We start from the raw sequence: 22,324 nt of genomic DNA on the forward strand, positions 1-22,324 counted from the left end.
AAACATTCCCTCAAGAAGGAACTCAGGGGACAAATGGAAAGAAGAGAGAGCAGTCATAGCATTGAGAGGAAAAGTTTCCTACCATTTGGTGACTTTCTGTCTCTGCCTTGTGTCTGTGGAAGAGAACATTTGGCCCAGACCAAGATACAGGATCGATTGATTGGACTCAGGCTCAGCACTACGGGGAAGCTTGGCTCCTACAAGCCCCAGCATGCCCTCCAACTGAGCAAGGGAGATTGAGCTTCCCCTAAGTGATGACTGCAAATTGGCCATGGATCGGGAGATGGGTCCCTTGTTGACTTCAGAACGTAAAACTCTTACAAGGATAAATAAGTCAGTGCCATATTGTTACCTGATTTACAATTGCCCATTTCCCCAGAGCAGTAGGGAACACTTCCTCTGAGGCACAATCGTGTAAAAACCCAAAGTGCACATGAACTTCACCTGGTTAAGTCATTAGGTAATGTGGACAGCCCCTCCTGCTCTCATGGCCCCTCAGTGATGGTGTCCGGAGTCCGGGTGAGAAGTGAGGTTTATAGCTCTGGGAGGAATTTGGGCGTCCTTGTCGGAGAGATGACAGATGTGGCTGGCCAAGCCACCTGCGGGCCTTGTGAATGTGCATTTTTCTCACACATGTTCTGTCTGCAAAGCATTTGACAATGCTGGGTTTTCTGCGGGATGCAGATATTACTTACTTCCATGGTAAAAGCAGAGATGAGAATTGCCAGAGCACTGGACAGCATTCTATGGGGGTCGGGTAACATGAAATAAAAAGGAACATGAAATGCAAATGAGAAGAAACTCAAATGGACAGCAAATCTGAGACATATTTAACCTAACCAGGAATCAATGAAATGCAATTAAAACTAAACTGTCATGTTTTACCTATAAAACTGAGAAAAATTATTGTAATAGAAAATTACCAGTGTGGGCAGAGAAGACGACACTCTCATATATTGTTGGCAGCAGCATAAATTTGTATTTGATAATTAGACTCAAAACCCAACGTCTGAAAGTTAACCCATTTGGTGGGTTATTCAACCTCTTGTCACCCAGCCTAAGGAAGATATCAGAGATGTCCCTGAGGATTTAGATATAAGCACATTCATGCAGTGTTACTTGCAATGGCAAAATATCAGGAATAGCTTATATGTCCCAAAATAGAGAATTAGTTAAAAGAATCAAAGTAATTGCATGTGATGGTATCCCTAATACAGATGTATGTGTATGTATACATCTATATGTATGTATAAGAGATGTACGTATGACATAGATATCATACATATACAGACAGAGACACAGAGAGACTGACAGATAGAAAGACAGAGATGGAGGGGCGCCTGGGTGGCTCAGTTGGTTAAGCATCTGACTTTGGCTCAGGTCATGATATTGTGGTTCATGGGTTTGGGTGCCACATCGGGCTCTGTGCTGATAGCTCAGAGCCTGGAGCCTGCTTCAGATTCTGTGCCTCCCTCTCTCTCTGCCCCTCCCCCACTCACACTCTGACTCTCAGAAATAAATAAACATTAAAAATTTTTTAAATAAGTTTAAAATTAAAAAAATAAAGACAGATGGAGAAGAACAGAAAACAGAGAGACAAATGAGAAAGAATCAAGTATACCCAAATGTTAGCAATAGCCTGAAGTCTTTCTGGCCACTTGGTGGCAGTTTGGAAAAGGTTCCTTCCTACCTTCATACAACCTATTTCAGCTTGTGAATTACTTGTATATTAATGTATATTTATTGGTCATAAATCAGTATTTCAGACATGGTCAGGGTCTGAGATTTTCTTAGTGGGAGGGTGGGGATCTCCCTCGCTTAAATTTCCATTAACATTACAAAGGGGAAGGGCAGCAGGTTGTCAGTGTTACAATAGTCCGGTAGAAACCCCGCGTTCTTGTAAGGAGACTACAGAGGTGAACCCAAACCTGGACTTTCTTTGGCTTTATCTGAAATTACATCCGTTCTGTTAGGCAGGTTGTTGGACCAGCATCTCAGTAGCTGGTTAGATATGTTCTTGACTAATAAGAGAACTGGAAGATGAATTAAATGATACTGAGCCAACATTTGCTTAATAGCTTGGTAGACAGAAATCTTCCAAAAACAATGGGTCTCTTAAGAAAAAGTAATAGAGAGGGTTGTCAATAGTGAAAATGCCCTGGAGCCAGACCTCCACTTTCTCCACGCTGCCAGTTGGCCTTTCCTCCTGTTTGATCTTCCAGTAGTTCAGCAGGAAGTGTGGGTCTGTCACATGCTGCTGTGCATAAAGGGGCTAAAGATGCCTTCCTTCTAGAGGAGAGGGGAGAATTATATACGTAAACATAGCTCACCAAAATATGTGTGCCCTATGAACCAGCAATCTAGCCCCTGGTATATATCCTACAGAAGTGCTGTGTATGTGTGTTCATTAAAGACCCATACTAAGCCACTCATAGCACCACTATTTGTCACACCTCCAAACTGGAAACTACCTACATGCCCATCAACAGTAGACTGAATAAGTTAATTGTGGTATATCCACACATTGGGATCCTATTCTCAATGAGAAATGAACAACCTAGAACCACATGCCACAATACTGTGTTGAGTCAAGAAGACCAGACACGGGGCACCTGGGTGGCTCGGTTGGTTAAGTGTCCAACTTCGGCTCAGGTCATGATCTCAAGTTTGGTGGGTTCAAGCCCCACGTCAGGCTCTGTGCTGATAGCTCAGAGCCTGAGGCCTGTTTCAGATTCTGTGTCTCCTTCTCTGTCTCTGCTCCTCCCCCATTTATGCTCTGTCTCTCTCTGTCTCAAAAATAAATAAACATTAAAACAAAAATTTTTTTAAAAAAAGACCAGATACAAAATGATACAGGCCATGGGATTCCATTTATAAAACGTACAAAAACAAGGGGGAAAAGTCATCTTTGCTGTTAGAGAGTCACCTTTGAGGGTGTTAGGGACTGGAAGGGAGACTGAGAAGGGCTCTGGGGTGCTGGTAACATTCTGCTGTTTGGTCTGCATGATGGTTACATGCTATGCTCATTCTCCAAAAAATTCATGGAGCTCTACACTTAGGAGTTTTCTGTATGTATGTTATACTTGAATAGGAAGTTAAAAAGGAAACTAGCTTTTTGCCTGGAACAAAATGATATTACTTATTGGCATCATTATTGTAAAGCTCTTACTAACAGGCAAAGCCCTAACTCTGAGTCTAGACTAGGATGGGAAATGAGGAGGAGGGTAATAAAAGAAAAAAGAGGAGAAAGAACAAGAAGGATGTGGTGGACAGACCCTCAAGGGGCCTCTACCCATGCTCCCTACTTCCTGGCGTTCATGCCCTTGTGCAACACCTCCGAGTGTAGGCAGGACCTGTGACTTACTTCTAACCAACAGAATATGACAAAGGTGATGGAATGTATGTGATTGTGTCACAAAAGATAATGGTGCCCTTCTTGCAGGAAGCTCTCTCTCCCTCGGTGGCTATGGGAAAGCAGGGGCCACATTGGGAATCCCTACATGGCAATTAACTGATGTGGTCTCTAGGATCTGAGAGCCGCCTCCAGCCAACAGCTAGCAGTATTGTCTGAAGGAACTGAATGCTGCCAACAGCCATGTGAGCAGGGAAATAGATCCTTCCCCAGTCAAGTCTGCAGATGACAGTGCAGCCCTGGCCAATGCCTGAACTGCAGCCCTCTGAGACCATAAGCAGAGGATCCAACTAAGCCTACCTGGAGTTCTGACCTATAAAAATTGTGAGATAATAAATGGGTGTTGTCTTAAGTTTGTGGTAGTTTGTTAACACAGCAACATATAATACAAGAGGGGCCAAACAGCCAGATCAGGGTACAAAATGTAAGTTATGATACAAACTTAAGTTGTGGCCCTAGACTTCAAAATATTTCCATTTAAAATGACCCTGTAATATGGAGGTCTCTCAGTGGGGCTAAGCCTGTGGACTCAGCCATCACTGAGGTCAACAGACGTACCTGGGTTTAGATCCTGATTCTACTGACATTTGAACTTGGGAAAGTTTCTTTACTCTTCTGAGTCTCAGTTTCTTTTTGGTTAATGGGGATTGTGATATTTTGCATGGCACAGGCACACAACAATGACTAGCTTTCCTTCTTCCTTACAAAATGACATGTTGACACACTCAGAAGCAGAGTGTTCAGACTGGATGAGAGGCACTCTGGAGCATTCTGGGCCCACCTGAAGCAAAGGCATGAAACTAAAGCTACCACATGAAGAATTGCAGCAAGATTTCTTTTGGTTCCAGGTTTGGAGATCCCTCAGAAAGAGGGCCCCCAAGTTAGGAGCTTCCATTCTGGGATAGCGCGCACGCGCACGCACACACACACACACACACACACACACACACNAAAGCTACCACATGAAGAATTGCAGCAAGATTTCTTTTGGTTCCAGGTTTGGAGATCCCTCAGAAAGAGGGCCCCCAAGTTAGGAGCTTCCATTCTGGGATAGCGCGCACGCGCACACACACACACACACACACACACACACACACCTCTACAATAAACTACACCAACTCGCACACACAGATCAATATGTCAGGGCAAGAAAGAAGGAAGCAGGCAGGGCAGGTTGCCAAAGACAGAATTGGTATGTGGGCTGTTGAGCTGTATTTCTGGTCCAATAAATCAATCTGCCTTGAAAGAGTTCCTCTGACTCCATGACTGTAATTGGAGCTACCTTCCTTGGGGGCTGTTTGTTACGTTCAAGGTCAGGTGAAAAGTACAGGTTTTCAGAGTCAGTCACAGTCAATCTTCACCTGCCTCTGGGAAGAGCTCTGCTCTATCTGGAATATCAGCTAAAAACGAATACATCTGTGAGCTATTGAAAACTTGGTAGAAATAGAATTGAGTTAGCCTCTGATTTCTCTTCTTGTTTGATTTCTAAACTCACTTCAACATTCTCTCTAGGTTGCCTGCCCTAAAACCAATGTCTCCATTAACTTGCAATTTGTTGACTCTTGCTGTAGCAGAAGTATCTGGACACCAGACCCCCCCCCAAAAAAAAACAAAACAAAACAAAACAGAAAATACTAACTGCTGCTGTTTATTGAGTCCTGAGTCTGTGTCAGACAGCACACCAACCACGCATTTCACATGCGTTACTTCACTTAAAGCCACAGCAAACCCAGGAGTCAGTTACACTAGCTGTCTGTGTTCAAAACTGAGGACACAAGCCAATGACATTAACATGCTTACCTCAGGTCTCAAAGCTGGGAGTTGACACAGTCGAGATTTGAACTGAGGTCTTTCTCACACCAAAAGTCATGTTGTGAGCAAGAAGCTACACTCTGGATCCAACTTGTAGACAACTGGTTATATTGTAATTGAGTCCCACTAATTGTTGACTGATTTATGTGTAGGGCTGTACGTGAATGTGAAGCAATGATCTCTAGTCTCAAAGCATCTATATTCTAGTGGAGGGAGACAAAGAACATGCACATAAAGGACCACGAACATCTCCAGAGCGATGTGATTCTGCACGGAGCACACCAGTGAAATGTGACAGAGAGACAGCTGCCTCTGAGCAGGTAGGGTCAGGGAGTATTTCCTCCACAGAAGGGCTTGAGCTGAAGTGAGATTGCCCTAGACTGGATGGGTGAGAAGACTTGTTGAGCAAAAAGGATGAGAAGGGCATTCTGCTCCCTCCAGGGTACCGTGTGGCAAAGGCAGGGGGTGAGAATGGCAGATACAATGGGCTGGGTTTCCACTGGAGAAGCCATGTACATGAGCTCAGGAACACATGGTTGGCTGGGAAGAGGATCTGTGAAAAGCAATGATGGGAAGTAGGAGGGGCCGAAGGCTCAAGATATCAGGAAGCTTCATGTCTGGCTGAAGGCGGGTTTCGTTCTACAGACAGTGTGGAGTTTGTTTGAGAAGATGTTGGGGATTTTACACAACTTGGAGGATGACCAGTCCCTTACCTTATTTAAGTGGCCACATTCACAGTGTTGGTAGAGACCATCCAAGACAAGCTTTTGGGCTGCCCTCACCCCCTCTCTTGGCTCTCTCCTGAAGCACTCGCAGGACCTGTTCAGAGATGGGAGTGAGCCAGGAATGGGACACTGACCCCAGGATGTGAGAATCAGGTTCTCAGGCCCTCACACCAGGCTGTGCGCCCCGGCCAGGAGCTCAGCATCGGGGGTGTCAGCAGGAAGCCAGCAGGATTCTTCTGGTCTCTGCAGAAAGCCCTGTCACCAGCAGCCTCAGTGCCAAAGCCTCCTTGTTCACGCCCTGCCACAAGAAATCTGTGAGACCCTGTTCATGGGACCCAGATTTGGGGAGCCTCAGCTGGCAGCCCCTGCTTTTTTGTTAGAGATGTTTGTAACATCTTGTGAGTAATGGCCTGCAGCTGATCTGCATTTCATCAAGGATCAAGGCAGGTGAAATCCTGGGTCCTGCCTTTCCCCTGGAGACGGCAGAGACTCATCTGCACCCTGCATGAACTGGAGCAGCCCCTATTTGGAGTTGGGAAGAAGGTTAATAATAGTAAACAAACTTCCTTGAAAGGATGGCCTAAAGGGGAACTAGTTATTAAGAGGGGGAAAAAAACCAACACCACTGCTTTTACAGTAACTCTTCTCAGTCTATAATGAGAAAACCTCCCTTCTGTATAAATGACCCCCTAATGTGAGTCACCCTAAGACCCAACTCTTAGTCCAGGAAGCTGGAGCATAATGGTGCAGTCAGGTGTAAATTATAGGAGCCCGTCAGGGCAGGAAGTGGGGTGAGTTATAATAGTAGAGTGAATTAATTTCACATAAGTGGGATTAGCAGTTAAACAAATAGCAGCCCCACCACTAACGCCGTCTGGAATGCTGAGCATCTGTCCCTTGCCAGGGGGCAGAGAAACCTTTTGGCTGAGCAGAAACTAGGTCACAACATCGTCGCCTACCCAATTTTAAGGACAACTCCTCTAGAAATGTAAGGCAGAAAAATGTTTGTGTTAGAACAGACATTCCAGGTTAAAAAAAGATGAGATGTGACCTGCCTCCCATTGATGGTTCAGCCACCGCTCAGGTGGCCACGGTGCCCCAGGAGTCACCAGAGACCTAAATGCAACCTGAGCAGTGGGGGAGGGGTCACCCAGGATTTGGGGGAAATTGGGGGCAATGAGGTCTACAGATGGACCCATGAGGGGCTTCCATTTCCAGGTTGAGAATGTGTTGGTTTTATTTTTAAAGTGTCAACCTCCCCATTGCTTGCTTGGGCTTTTTTTTTTTTTTAATTTATTTCTAGGAGAGAGAGAGAGAGACAGCATGAGCAGGGGAGGGTCAGAGAGAGAGGGAGACACAGACTCTGAAACAGGCTCCAGGCTCTGAGCTGGCAGTCAGCACAGAGCCCGACGTGGGGCTCGAACCCACGAACTGCGAGATCATGACCTAAGCAAAAGTCGGACGCTTAACCGACTAAGCCACCCAGGTGCCCCTGCTTGGGCTTTTTGAGGCTTCTGCCCTTTCATAATTTGACAGTGACCTCTGTTCAGGGGAGTGGAGTGCAAGGGTGTGGGAGACCACAGAGTCTGGGGGATGTGGTGGGGAGACCAGAGTCAGAGCTCAGTCAGGCACAGGCAGGTGGGCTGGAACTTCAGCACGGCCTCCTGATGTACAAAGTAGGGTCAGTCATATTCATGGGTTTGTTGTGAGGCCTAAATTACATGAAGTCAAAAACAAAAAGCCCCTAACCCTAGTTCTGACATGCTGAAGATGAACAGTAAATAAATGTCTGCTCTCCTTCCTCCTTTCCCCACGATACAGGAGAGCCGAATAAGAGAGTCCATATTGGACTGCCCATATTTTTGCATTCCAGAAAACCCTCTGTCCTGGGCAAATTAGGGTGACTGGTCACTCTACCATGTCAGCCAACTGTAAAGGATTATGTACATATCTCCTTTAGCAATACAGATATATGAGCCATTGCTTACTGAGTTGCAATTCATTTATATATAATGTCTAGATAGTGGGCAATTTTATAGACCAAAAATAACCCACTCAGGACAAACAAACCTGTCATCTGACTAAAATGGATAATGAAGGCACAAAACCAATAGTAATTTATAAATAAAAAGTCTGAATAACAGCAGCTGAAAGCCATGACAGCTCATAACAACAGCTGAAAAACCAACTGAAAAGAATCCTTCCAAAAATTGGAAATTCCTACGTAGAGGAAGAAAAACATATTTGAGTCCTTAGTAAACTGTGTGAACACTAATTTTAGTTTATGAATACCAAATGTTTGTGGGTTACTGGCAAATAGCCTTTAGTTCTACGTGAGGAGGAAAGTCCATGAAACATGTCTGTGCGTCACCTGTAAGAACTGCAGAACAGATTTGCATTCTTGGGTCAGTTCATAGGTATCAGAATGACATGTAATTCCTACCAGGATGTCTTGGCCAATACCTTGAAATTCGCTGCTTCATGCACCTGGGTGGCTCAGCCAGTTAAGCGTCCGACTTCGGCTCAGGTCATGTTCTTGCGGTTCGTGGGTTCAAGCCTCTCACTGAGCTCTGTGCTGACAGCTCGGAGCCTGGAGCCTGCTTCGGATTCTGTGTTTCCCTTTCTTTCTGCCCCTCCCCTACTAATGTCTCTCTCTCTCTCTCTCAAAAATAAATAAACACTTAAAATAAAAGGAAGTCACTGCCTTAGCTCACTTAATAAATGAGAAAACCAAGACCAAACAAGTTAAATGACTTTTCCAAAGCCGTAACTGTCTTAGAGACACTAAAAAGATTTTCTGCATGTTATCAAGCTGTGTAAGGAAGGCAGGACTGGAGGATTTTTAGATATTTAGTCTGTCCTATTTAGTCATCTCTCCAGATGTATTTGAAATCGTGAAAGGATAAATTCAGTTGGCCTCCACAAAGATGTGTTGAAGCTCTAGCCCCAGTATCAGTGAACGTGACCTCACTGGGATAGAGGGTCTTTGCAGACGTGTCAGGTGAAGATGGGTCACTAGGGTGGGCCCTAATCCAATATGATGGGTGTCCTTATAAGAAGAGGGAAATTCACACACACATGCACACACATGTGCACATGCACAGGGACAGTGCTATAAGAAGATGTAGACACAAGATGGAGGTGGAGCTCTGAGTCAGGAACCATAAGCCGAGGAACACCTGGGGCTACCAGGCTCCAGAAGAGGCTTGGAAGGATCCTCCCCTAGCAGCCTCTGAGCACACCTGGCCCTGCTGACACTTTGATTTCCGACTTTGAGCCTCCAGACCATGAGAGAATACATTTCTGTTGTTTTAAGCTGTCTAATTTGTAGTGCTTTGTGACAGCAGCCCAGGAAAGTGCTATATGACCTCGAGTGGCTCCCAGCTCCCCGAGACTGGGGATCTTCCTTCTCACACCTCACCTGGCAGCTGGTTGGGAACAAAAGAGAAGAGGCTGTTCCTCATCAGCCTCTTTATTGTGTCTTTCCGGTCTGCCACAGCAGCATCAGAGAGCTTGGGGCCTCCCTACCCCCTGAACGGGCATACATCTCAATCACGGAGAGGGAGGCATAATGTCAGTGTGTGTATCTGGGCACCAGGAGGGTGAGGGAACCCTGGTGGGTACCCCTCCCTTCTCCATCAGGGCACTGTTCTGGCCACATGCTTCCAGCGTGACCACTTGACATTTTCCTGTCCACACGCCATTTGGCAAGGGCAAGAAATTTGATGAGCCTTCCTGCCCTTGACTGTTTTTCCTAGGACAAAAGCAAAGAGCTCATCAGATTACTGGGGGAGGGCTGCCACTTCCAAAGCTGAGAAGTTTACACATTATCTCGCTTTTATGCCTAACATCTTTTTTAGATGCAACATACAGACTTGGTTGGTTTACAAACTACTGTGCCCATAAACTTCCACCCAGAGAAGAGAGTAAGCTTCCTGGGGTGAAGAGGGGGGAGGGGAAAGAGGCAGAGGGGGCGGGGCACCAGCCAGTGTGAGGCTGATAGCTATAAATATTCACCAGATGCAGAGTATGATCCTAATTTTATAAAATAAATGTACTTACATGTCCATCTGCATATTAAAATATCTGGAAAGAAAACCCCAAAATGTTATCGATCTAGGATAGAATTATGAATGTTTTTATTTTATTTAACTTTTATTTCTTTTCTAATATTGCTACATTAAACAAGAAGCAATGATGTAAGAAAACTAACCAGAGAAAAATTCACCCATGATTATAGCTTTTGAGCACAAATCCTGTTAATATTCTGGTGCCTGAGAGAGGAAAACTCCAAGAGCTATAATAACATAACTGCATGTGATAAATAACATTAACCCTTTCTTACTCCAACAAGGTATAAAGAGAGCTTTTTTTCCAGTGAAGCACTTTTTTCCCTGGATGGGATCATCCTGTGTTTACAAAACTGTGGTTCACTTAACGTCATAACAAGCATTTTCCCATGTTGTTCTACACCCTCCCATTCATAATAATCATAATATCTAATAGGTACATAAGAGTCACATCAGATAAACGAGGCTTCATTTACCTGGGGTTTTGTGTGTGTGTGTGTGTGTGTGTGTGTGTGTGTGTGTGTGTGTGTGTGAGAACCTTCATCCAGTTTGATCTGCCATCATGGAAAGACAACTTCCATTCTGCTAAAGATGAGATAGTTTGCAGAAATCGGTTGAGAGCCAAGATTCTCCTAAATGTCTGACCCATAATTCTGGTCCAAGGGAGGAGGGGTTAGGTGGTCCACCGCCTCCTGTACTCCCACCAACACTCACGAGGTGGAGATCAGCCGAACTCGGCTGAGGTTTGGCCAATTTTTGGAGTTAGGTCTGTTTTGCCCCATGCCCACCGGGTTGTGACCAGGTGCTCCTGCTACTATTTTTCACTTTGCTACTAACCTTGTGGGAGTGAAAGCAATTTTGAATATCAATTGATATTGAGTAAACAGACACTGTTTTTGGCACCCGGTCTCCATTTCCCTAACATACCAGTGATATTTTCAGCTTGAATCCTGCCTTCCCTTCACTCATGTGATATCCCTGTCTTCCTGCAAGGAGGAAAATATGGGGCATGTCACATCACTCCTCATTCCTTTCCTGTGGCCAAATCACCAAATGGTCACTACATTCTTTTTAGCAAAGCCTGGCCACAACACTGATTGGCATGGCGCCCAAGATAGAAAACTCTGTCATGCAAGGATCCAATAATGTTTAGTGCCTCTTCTAGTGCTGATATTCTGTGAACCCTACCCAAATCTCTCCACTCTCACCTTTTTAATTTAAAATCTGAACTGTGTAGGATGGCAAACAGAAGGTAAGAAGCTGCGATCACACAGATCTTGACGTGAGGAAACTTGGTACAAGGAAGGGAGTCTCCCAGGACTAACCAGGATGGGGCAGGAACAGCCTAGAAGCTTGAGAAAGAGGATCAGAAGCATATAGATGATAAACCCAAAGCAGGTGAGAACAGAAACACTTCCTTAACCACGCTTGGCTGAGGATTTTCATCAATCCTTGGTGAGGAGTGATTGAAAATGAGTATCAGAAGCCTGCTGTGTATCTGTAGTTCACAGTATATAATTATACTTAAGTTTACTTTACAGTAAACTGTCTATAATACTCATTCCATAGTGTAGGTTCAGACAGTCACAAACAATTCTATTGTTGTCTTTAGACATTCTACAGTAAAAACCTTAGTGGATAGCATTATAATTATACATCTATACTGGAAGTTCGCCTGAGTGACTCTGGGAAAACAAGATTCTAATTCCCAAAGTGAGGGGACCAGGTTAGTGAACCCCTTTCCAGAATGCTGCTTTTGCTCTTCTTATTTATTTGTTTATTTATTTGAGAGAGAGGGAAAGAGAGTAGAGAGAGAGAAAGCTTGCATGCAGGTGCACAGGAACAGGGGAGACGCAGAGGGAGAGGGAGAGACAGAATCGTAAGCAGATGCCCAGCATGGAGTCTGACTTGGGGCTCAACCTCATGGCTTTGAGATCATGACCTGAGCCAAAATCAACAGTCAGACACTCAACTGACTGAGCCACCAGGTGCCCCCCAGACTGCTGCTCTTAATAAAACTTAGTTCTGGCTGAGGGTGCTACATGGTGCAGCTTTGGAGGACACATGTGTATAGGCATTGTTTCACTTCACAAGCATTTACTGACTCTTGCAATGGGGCTCGCACTGTACTAGGTGCTGGCAATACAGCACGAAATAAGAATCTATAACCTCAAAAAGCCTCCTGGAAGTGAACGAGCAATAAAGAGATGAGAGGGAATGGGGTTTTAGAAAGAGAAGGTCTGGAATAATCACCAAGGGACAAGGATGAGGAAGGCAGTGAGAAATTAGTAAGAAGCCTGATGTAAGACCAGTCCCATACTGGAACAGACTATCCCTGGAACCTGTATTAACATTTAGAATAAAGAGAAGAGACGGGTTTCTTTCTGTTTCATGCTCCAGGGGCATAAATAGTGTAAACAGTGAGGTTCCGGAGATTTGGATGGTTTTGAACATCAAGAAGTCAGGTGGTGAGCGCCCTGTAGTGCGTGCAGATGGCTTGAAGTGGGCATGTGAGTGAAGAGAGGAATTCGCATCCTCCCGGGCAGGGGAGGTGGAGCTATTAGCGGTGACAATTGAAGTGTCCATCTCGGAGTGCAGCTGCAGGAAGGACAGCCAACAAGATGCAGGCAGGGAGCGGTCCATCGGGTCCCATCCTTGTGCCGTCCCAACTGGTGAAGGCAAAGACAGGCCGCCCGGAGGGACCCCACCTTGGTTAAACTCAGCCTCAGGAGCCTAACTGCCAGGAAGGGTTTAGCAATTGGGTTCTCAGTGAAAGAGACAGATCTTAATCAGAGCTGTAAAACTGATAGTGGAATTTATAACCCCACCCTCAGGCTGTTTGGTGTTGGGGTGTATGACAGAGGCTAGTGGAGCCTCAGCTATTCCCAGTGCTAAGTAAGGTTGAGAGCAATCTGAAAGTCCAAATGACTGCATCCTCCAGACTCCCGTCCCCCACCCTCAAACCTCCTGCTCAGGTCCTCTGGTTTGCAGCCGCTTTCCCAGGCGCTGTCCGCTTACCCCAAGCAGCCTGGCCTCACCTGACAACGCTGAAAATTATAATAATGCCTCCTTGTACCTGCATGTTGCTCACGGCTTTCAAACTTCTGACAATTTTGGCTCATTTGAGAGAACAACACAGAGTACATGATATTACCCCCCCATTTTAGAGCAGCACAAACTGAAGCTCAGAGAATAGGTGGGTGTTTTCTAGGCATCTCACGGCTGGTGAATGGTGCTAAGACTTCCAGCCCAAGTCGCTTGACTATGAACACCACTGCAGTATGAGTGGTCTTTATAAGACATTGTGTCTACACAGCCAATGAGAAGCTGTTGACTGGTCTTCAATCTTGAATCTTGTAAGTTTTTTCAGAGATAAAGAGATATGCTCCCTCCCAGCAGCCAGTTTTGGAAGATGCGGGGGCCCAGCCCATCTCTGCTAGAGAGAAGGAGATGGTGGCCATCCCAAAGGCACGAGTAAGAGTCAATATGCAGAGCCCTGCCCCAGCTCCAACTTGGTTTGGGGTGGCCAGAATCTTAGCTCCCAATACCTGGAACATTCTAGTGTAGTAGTCATCTGCTGTTTGGGCATCCATTTCTTCTTCATTTGCTAATCGCATTTGGAGTCAGATATCTCTCCCTCATGTGTATCGTCTCAGGGCTCTTGTCTTCCTGGCTCACAGGTACACATGAGGTCCCAGGACCGCCAGTCAGGCTCTCTCCTGGGATTTCGACAATTGCAGAGTGAAAGGGAAATCACTGGAGCCAATTTATTCCAGGGGCAGGGCCCCAAGCAAGCTTGGGGATCTCCTGCCGAGATCCTAGATCCCTCTGGTTCTTGTCCTTTTCGAATCCCTGCTCCTCGACATCCTACTGGATTCTGAGCCATCCGGTGGCCCTCCAAGAAAAACCTTTCCCACCTAAGTGTCTGTGGCTTGCAACCAGAGAAGAATTGGTGACCTCCATCTTCCTTCCACTCCACATGCCCTCTTTCTCCTCTCTCTCCCTCTTGGGGGAAGCAGAAGGGTATAAAAGAAAGAGCCTAAGAATCAAAGTCAAGAACTGAGTTCAAATCTAGTCTCTGCCAAGATCTTGACTTACCAGCAAGTTAACGGGACACTATCAATGGTGCTTTTGTCAATAGATCGTGAGACATCTGGTCTATTAAAAATAGCTCCTAAGATAAGTAAGAATAAGGAAGGAATTCATAAAAGCTGAAGGTAAAATTGTTTATCTTGAGGGAAAAAGATGGAACTAGAGCAAGATCCACAGTCTTGCCTTCATCTGTAAGAGGATCTTTGTCTTAGACACTTTGTAAGAAAGAGAGGGCAGGTCCAGAAATATTCTCTGTGAAGAAGAGTAAACAAGCTGGCACCTTGGGCACCGAGTGAGACAACCACCCCTTTTCTCCCGGGGATAAAGGAGGGCACTGAGTTTGTGAACATACTCAGGGTGGGTTCAGGTGAAGTCGGAAACTCTGGTTACACTGGGCTGGCTCTGAGTCAGGTGCTGCGTTTGGTGCCGAACAACCCTTTCCTGTTGTGCATTTGTCTCCTGCCTCACACCGTGTGGAAAGAGGGGTCATTGGGGATGTGCGCGGGCCTCCCTGTTACCTAGAGAGACCCATCGGTGAGCATTAATTAGCCTTCAGAAAATCAGCAGGCAGCTGAAAGATCAGGGAGGGCCTGACTCAGGCCTTTGAAATGTGGAGGCAAAGCCCCAGGGCACGCTGGACTTGACCCTGCCTGGTTGGGTCACTGGTCACCATCATGCTCTGGGCTCTTCACTGCCTTCTTCCATCTGCGATCCTTTCCACTGAACTTGAAAGCAACATTTAAAATTTTTTTTTGGTCTTAGATGGTAATGAACTGTTGACTTGGCCCCACACAGCTTCCCATAATCTTCAAGGCTGGAGCTTCTTAGGCAGGAATGACGGAAGTTCCACTGATTTGGCCTGATCTGTCCTCCTCATTTATCCCTTGATCTGTTACTGGTCAGATGCATGTGCCCAGGTGAGCACTACAGATTGGGCCACATCAATAGGCTTTCTGAGATTTTATATCAGATGAGAACCATCTGAATTTGGCTATGAGTGTGGCCCATGTTGAGTTGTGTCTTTACCCTAGCACTTTCAAAACTGTTAAAATTCTGTATGTGAAAATGTGGAGGTTTTGGGGATTGACCAGTGAGTCCTCAGAGAGCAAAGCCTGACGTTGAACAGGATAAGAAAGAAGAAGTATTCTTCTGATGCCCCCATTGCTGATGCCATCAGCTCTGGGACACTGGTACCAAAGAACACATTGCTTCCCTTCTCTCTCCATTTTCTCCTCATCTACCATTGTGAGGGATAGAGAACCATGGGAACCAGTGAATGTCATTGCTGGTGACTGATGTCTGCCCAAAGGCAGACTGTGCCCTCTTAGGTCAAGAGCAGGATCTACTTGGTAGCTCCATCGAGATGTTTGATTTAGGCGGACCTCTGTGTTGTCTCATGCATGTTCTCACTGTGGTTAACTTATGTTTCTCTATGAGGAGCAGGTTCTGCCCAGCTCCCCAGCTGCACAGGTTTAGATTTCTGCTCCCACATTTGCAAACTGCATGGGCAAGGGACTCAGTGTCTCTGAGTGAGCTTCCTCCTTCGTAAATGAGGCAGTGCTTCAGAGAGCTGCGAAGATTAAATAAGACAACAGGTAATGCATCTGGCACAGTCCACGACGTATAGGACGTGCTTGTAAATGTTAGTCCCCTTCCTGTGGTTGGTTGATGGTAGAAACAGTCAGTTTGTTCCCTGACTCCAGTCCCCATGGATGTGCCCTCCCCTTCTCAGTCTGGGCTTGGCCACGTGACTGTCTTTGGACAGTGGGACAGTAACGGATGAAACACAGAAACTTGAAGAGTACTTGCATGGGGGGCTTGCCTTCTTGCTCCTCCTGGAACGCCCCCTCCCCAACTCTGTGACCAATGATGTGCTGACCCAGTGGAGGAGGAGAGACCAAGGGGAGGGGACTGAGGTGGCCCCACCACCTGCTATCAGCTTCAGTTTGCACAGACAGAAATCTTTAGATGATTTCCTTCAAACTGTCATGGATCCCCCAAACGTGCAGTATTTTAGGGTCAGTCTCTTATTGGTCCCACAGCTTTACCTCACGTTAGAATTCTTTGAAACAACAAGATGATTGATTTAATATGTGGATTTTTGTTCAACTGTCTTGCATCCTGTAGATTTGCTTCTCGTATGCCTTAAAATCATGGCAAAAATGAAAGTTTTGAAAAAGACAACTTTCTGAAAATTAAGCTAAATTCACCATCCAGACAAATAAACAGACCATGGAGAGGAAAGTGCCCTTATGTTCATTTGGCCAGGCAAACTTGGTAGCGGTCTAACCCAGGAGAGTTAGGCTGGGCCAAACAAGGCAGTTGCCCAGGGCAGACAGGGCAGCCCTAGCCAGAAGCAGGTTCTGGGAATGCTTCCCAGTCACGGTGGCCATGCCAGTGCTGATGGGGCAAGGAGGCCAGAAGCAGGCAGCTGGGCCATAAGGTCACAGTCTGGGAAAATTCAGAATACTTGGGAAGTAGAGAGCCAAGTGGATCATATTAAATGGTTTTTAGGACAAGAACCATGGCTACTGTGAATGATTTGGAAGCTTCTCCAATTGCATCATCTTGGAGCAGTTGACCTTTGGCTTTTGAATGATCAGAGACCCCCTCAAGGCTTGGCTAAATATGATCTCAGCAGATTAGTGAATGGGTGGGTACTAACGAAGCACCAACACTATCCCATGGTTGGGCTAGGCACTCTGAGGAACATAAGAGCAGCTAAGGCCCCTGCCCTCACGTGGTTTTGCAAGCCCCCTCCCCCTCACTGGAAGCCATGCCAACCAGATCCAAAGTATGTTCTGAGCAATAAGTGCAGAAATAAGTGGGAGTTGAATTGTTCTGTACTGATTTCTGAAGGAGAAACGATTAAGTCAGACTGTAAGGAATGGCTATAATTTAACAACAAATAAACTTTTTGCCTTCCCATCAAGAAAGGACAGTGTGAAAGAATGCTATGATTGATGAGTGAAGTCTGCACGGGCACAGGAATGGCAGCAGGCTGTCATCTATTTACCATCTCTGGCCTCGATGATATTTGAAGTCCCTTTGTATCTTTGATGGTCCGTAACTAATGGCATGTGTTTTAAGATACAGCCATGGCATCCAGAGTCCCTATACTTATGGTGGTAGTAGGAGGGCAGAGACAGGGATTATACTTTTCTTGTCTAGATTTCTCACCTCGAAGCCTGAGAAATTGGCTTGTCTAGTCTAGAATCTTTTCCGCTGCAAACATGTTAGTCACTATAAGTAGACAAACAAATGAAAAGCCAGAAACCTCAGAAAAAATGGATGGAAAGAAAAGCAAAGGAATGATTAACATAAAATTCAGAATAACTGTCGAGAGGAGAGAGGGGAATTCCACTGGGGAATGCATACAAGAGTAATATTCTTGGTAATATTTTATTTTTAAAGCTGGCTGGTAAGTACTTGAGTGAATGATATGTGAATATTTTTTGTATATTCACAGAGTTCGTAACCATCACCACAATCAATTTTAGGACATTTTCACCACCTCTAAAAGAAAGCCTATTTCCCCCTAAGCCCCCCTGCTCTAGACAGCCAGTAATCCACTTTCTGTCATGTGGATTTGTCTCTTCTGGACATTTCATGTAACTGCAATCATGCAATATGTGTTCTTTTGTGATTGGCTTCTTTCACTTAGCATAACATTTCAAAGGTCATCCTTGTGGTAGTGTATCGGTACTTTGTTCCTTTTTATTGCTGAATAACATGTCATTGTATGGATATACCACATTTTATGTATCCATTTGTCAATTGATAGACATCTGGCTTGTTCCCACTTTTTTTGCCAGAATGAATAATGCTGCTATGAAAATTTATGTCCAAGTTTTTATGTCAACATATGTTTACATTTCTCTTGGATATTCCTAAGAGTGGAATTGCTTGGTCACATGGTAACTCTCTGTTTAACATTTTGAGAAACTACCAGACTGCTTCTCAAAGTAGATGCATCACTTCACATTCCCATCAGCAGTGTATAAGAGTTCTAATTTTTCCACAACCATGTCAACACTTGTTATTGTCTGTCTTGTTGATTATAGCCATCCTAATGGGCATGAAGCAGTATCTCATTGTGGTTTTGGTTTGCATTTTCCTTATGGCTAGTGATGTTGAGCATCTCTTTGTGAGTTAATTGACCACATGTATATTTTCTTTGGAGAAATGTCTATTCAGATCCTTTGTTCATTTTTTTAGTTGGGTTGTTTGACTTTTTATTACTTAGTTGTTAAGAAGTCTTTATATAGTCTAGATACAAAATCCTTTTTTTTAAGTTTGTTTATTTTTGAGAGAGAGAGAGAGAGAGAGAGAAACAGAGCATGAGTTGGGGAGGGGCAGAGAGAGACACACACACAGAGGCTGAAGCAGGCTCCAGGCTCTGAGCTGTCAGCACAGAGCCCAACATGGGGCTCGAACTCATGAACTGCCCGATCATGACCTGAGCTGAAGTTGGATACTAACTGACTGATCCACCCAGGTGTCCCTACAAGACCCTTTTAAAATATAATTTATAAAAATTTCACCCATTCTGTGTGTTTCATGTTCACGTTCTTAATCTCAACAATCAGCCTTTGATATTGAAGCACAAAAGGTTTTCATTTTGATGGTATCCAGTTTATTTTTTCTTTTGTTCTTTGTGCTTTGGTGTCATATTTAAGAAACCATTGCCTAAATCCAAGATCGGAAAGATTTTCTGTATGTTTTAAGAGTTTTATAGTTCTAGGGGTGCCTGGGTGGCTCAGTTAGTTAAGCATCCGACTTTGGCCCAGGTCATGATTTCATGGTTCATGGGGTTTGAGCCCCGTGTCGGGCTCTGTGCTGACAGCTAGCTCAGAGCCTAGAGCCTGTTTCGGATTCTGTGTCTCCCTCTCTCTCTGACCCTCCCCTGCTCATGCTGTCTCTCTCTCTCTCTCTCAGAAATAAATAAAAAGCATTAAAAAAGAGTTTTATAGTTCTAGCTCTTCATTCAGGGCTTTGATTCATTTTGAGTAAATTTTTCCATATGGTGTGAGGTAAGGATCCAACTTCATTCATTTGCACGTAGACACAATGTATTTTATGACTTACTGTCAGAAGTGACTTATAATTTTTTTTCTGCCATATTCTGTTGGCCATAACAGCCAGTTCTGGTTACAATGTGGAAAGAGACTATACTTCCTCTTCTGGTCATGAAGCCCAGGAGAATCATTGGGCACCATCTTGGAAGCTGGTTACCACGCTATAGATTTTTAATATTTATAAATCAGAGAAATTCCTTATATTGCCTTTACTGAGTAACAAAACAAGATTACAAAATACTCCCCCAGCTACAAGTGATAGCTATTTATTCCTCTGTTATTGATTTAGTTTCTTGTATGTCCTGGTAATAATAAAATTTATCATTTCTTGAGCAAATTACTTGGTCCCTTGCACACAGCCAATTTTCCTAGCCATTATTTCTAGTCCCCACTTATTGCTGGGTGTTTGAAACAGGATATTTTTTTACTGATTTTACCTATTTATTGATTTTAAAAAAACCTAAGGAGAGAGAAATTAAGTGACATGTCCCAGGTCACACAGCCAGGAAGTGGTAGTCAAGTTCTAAAACCTTGGTTCATCAGACTTTAGAGTACTTCCTTTTCTCTTCTCAGTCCTGTCCAAAGAGCACATTGGGGCTGGGCCTCTCTTATTTCTCCATTCTCTCTGTGCACAACATGGTCATTCCACAATAACCTGGTCATTCTTAAAATCAGCCTCCTTGAAACACTCAGAAATGGACCCTGAAGAACCATCAGCATTAGTTTATGTTAGATCGAGCTGCAGAATTTGGGGAGAGGGTGCTATGGTGGGTGACGGACCCTGTGGGCTCTGCTCCGCTTAGCTGCCATCCTTGTTGCAACAGCAGAAGTCTAAGGTGTGGTGCCAAAATTCAAAATATAATCGAAGTACATTTTTATTTGCCTTTTATAATTTATTCTGAATAGCCAAACTCCTTAATAGTTATCCAAAGTGTATTTTCCTTTAAAAGCACACTTTAAAATGTTTCACAGCATCCAATATGATTTTATTGCATCTCGGAATCCAAATGTTTTCTAAAATTAATGTCTGGTTTTATGACTCAAGACTATCAGAAAATAAGCCTAGTTACATTCAAAAATTACATTACTGGATTCTTTTATGTGTTCCCATTCAAAAAGGAGGTGTGACATGATTCTCTCCCTCTCTCCCTCATTTTCTCCCCCACTCTGGCTCTCTCTTGCATTTCAAAGAGAGTCAGAGATTAACTGATGGGCATAGAGACAACAGAATATTTTTGGACCCCTAAGAAATTTAAAACCACTCTCAAACATTAAGTTCCTTGTACCTTTTTGGGAAGATGAGATATTGCAATCTGGGGCTTTTTCACTGTTTAAGCATTTGCCATTAAAAAACAGCTGCTGTTTTTCTCCTTTAAAACACACACACCAAACCTCACAGGCAGGGGGTTCTCCTTGTGCTCCAGTCATTTCCATCCCACCTTCTAACCCCTGGGGATTTTATGTTTCTCGGACAGGCAACACATTGGAGATCTAATTCACCTCGCACACTCGAGGCAGACACAGAGAAAGCAAACATAGCCATAAAAGTGGCTCATTTATTTTGCTGTATTTAGTTGCTTCGCAGCCCTCAGGTGGCTCTCGAGTCCCTCCAGGTCACAAAAACAAGCCTGTAGCTTTAGAAGGCTGCCTTCAGCTCCAGCAGGCCTTATGAATGCAAACACAAAGGCCCCCTTGTTTGCAGGAGATCATCTGTGAGGCTGGAAGGCAGCAACTGGTTTAGGAAGCTCCTAACTGGCCTTCCTGCCTCCAGTCTCCCTGCCTCTGCCCAGGCTGCACCTCACAGAGAGACCTTTCTGAAGTGCCTAGCTCTTCTCTTCCCAGTTTAAAATTTCACTGATGGCAGGAAGGGAAACAATCAGGCTTTCTGAACCTCCTGAAGTAGACTTGGAAAATAACAAAGAATCAAACTTGCATCTGATAACGTCTCTAGCTCTAACTCCCAATTTTACAGGAAGCACATGGACAGAGGCACATGTTTCATGACACCAGAGGCCCACAGCCCACAAAATCCAGATTGTGGAAGACTCTACAGGACAAATGACCAGGTTTCTTCAACAAAAAAATTGCAAGGGAAAAAAAAAAGATGAAAAGAGAGCCTTTGAATTAAAGGGACTTTAAAAATCAACCTACACATTTTATATGAATTAAGTAAACAACTTTAAAAAGGGGAGGAGGGAGAAATGTGAACACCTGACTGGATATTTGATGGTATTAAAGAAATATTGTTAAACATTTTAAATGGCTTAAGGGTACTGTGACTGTGTTTGTTTTTTTTTAAGAGTCTTGGGGTGTCTGGGTGGCTCAGTCCATTAAGGGTCCAACGACTTCGGCTCAGGTCATGATCTCACGGTTCGTGGGGTTCAAGTCCCACAGCAGCTCCATACTGATGGTGCAGCGCCTTCTTGGGATTCTTTCTCTCTCCCTCTCTCTCAATAAATAAACTTAGAAAAAAAGAGAGTCTTTATCTTTTAGAGACACATACTAAATATTTATAATCACAACAATGTGGTATCTGGGACTAGCATCAAATTATATCAGGAAGGTGGGAAGAGGGAGGTACAGTGAGTAGACTGGCCATGAGCTGGACCTTGTTAAAGGTGGGATATTGACTCCTTTATATTGTTCCCTCTACTTTTGGTATGTTTGGAAAACCTCTGTAATAAAGAATATTTTTAAATGGGAGCAGTGTTCTAATGGGTCTCAGGGCCTATATCAGCAGCAATGGATCTCATTGAGACCCTGATGAAATAAATGTATAGTGTCCATTCAAAAAACTGCATGCACGCTCAGATACCTCCATACAGTTTGGGACATCACATATCCCTGTGATGCTGCTCCACTTCTGGACTTCAGGATCAAGTATATTAACCATCGTTCTTTGTGGTCTGGCCCCCCCTACCTCTCCAGCTTCTCTCCACCACCTGCCACAGGCTTTGCCCACACTCGCTCCTCCAGGCCTCTCCTCGTGAGGTCCTCTCTGTGTGAAGAAGACCCTTTCCTAAGAAGGCCCACATCAAATCTCCCCTCCCCTGGATTTCTTCTGGACCAGTGGCACACCCACTGCCCTGGCCCCTTTGGGCTGCCCACTCACCAGCCCCGTGTTCTGCCCTGTCC

Source organism: Crocuta crocuta, unplaced genomic scaffold (assembly GCF_008692635.1).
Source record: "Crocuta crocuta isolate KB4526 unplaced genomic scaffold, BGI_CrCroc_1.0 scaffold170, whole genome shotgun sequence".
NCBI lineage: Eukaryota > Metazoa > Chordata > Mammalia > Carnivora > Hyaenidae > Crocuta > Crocuta crocuta.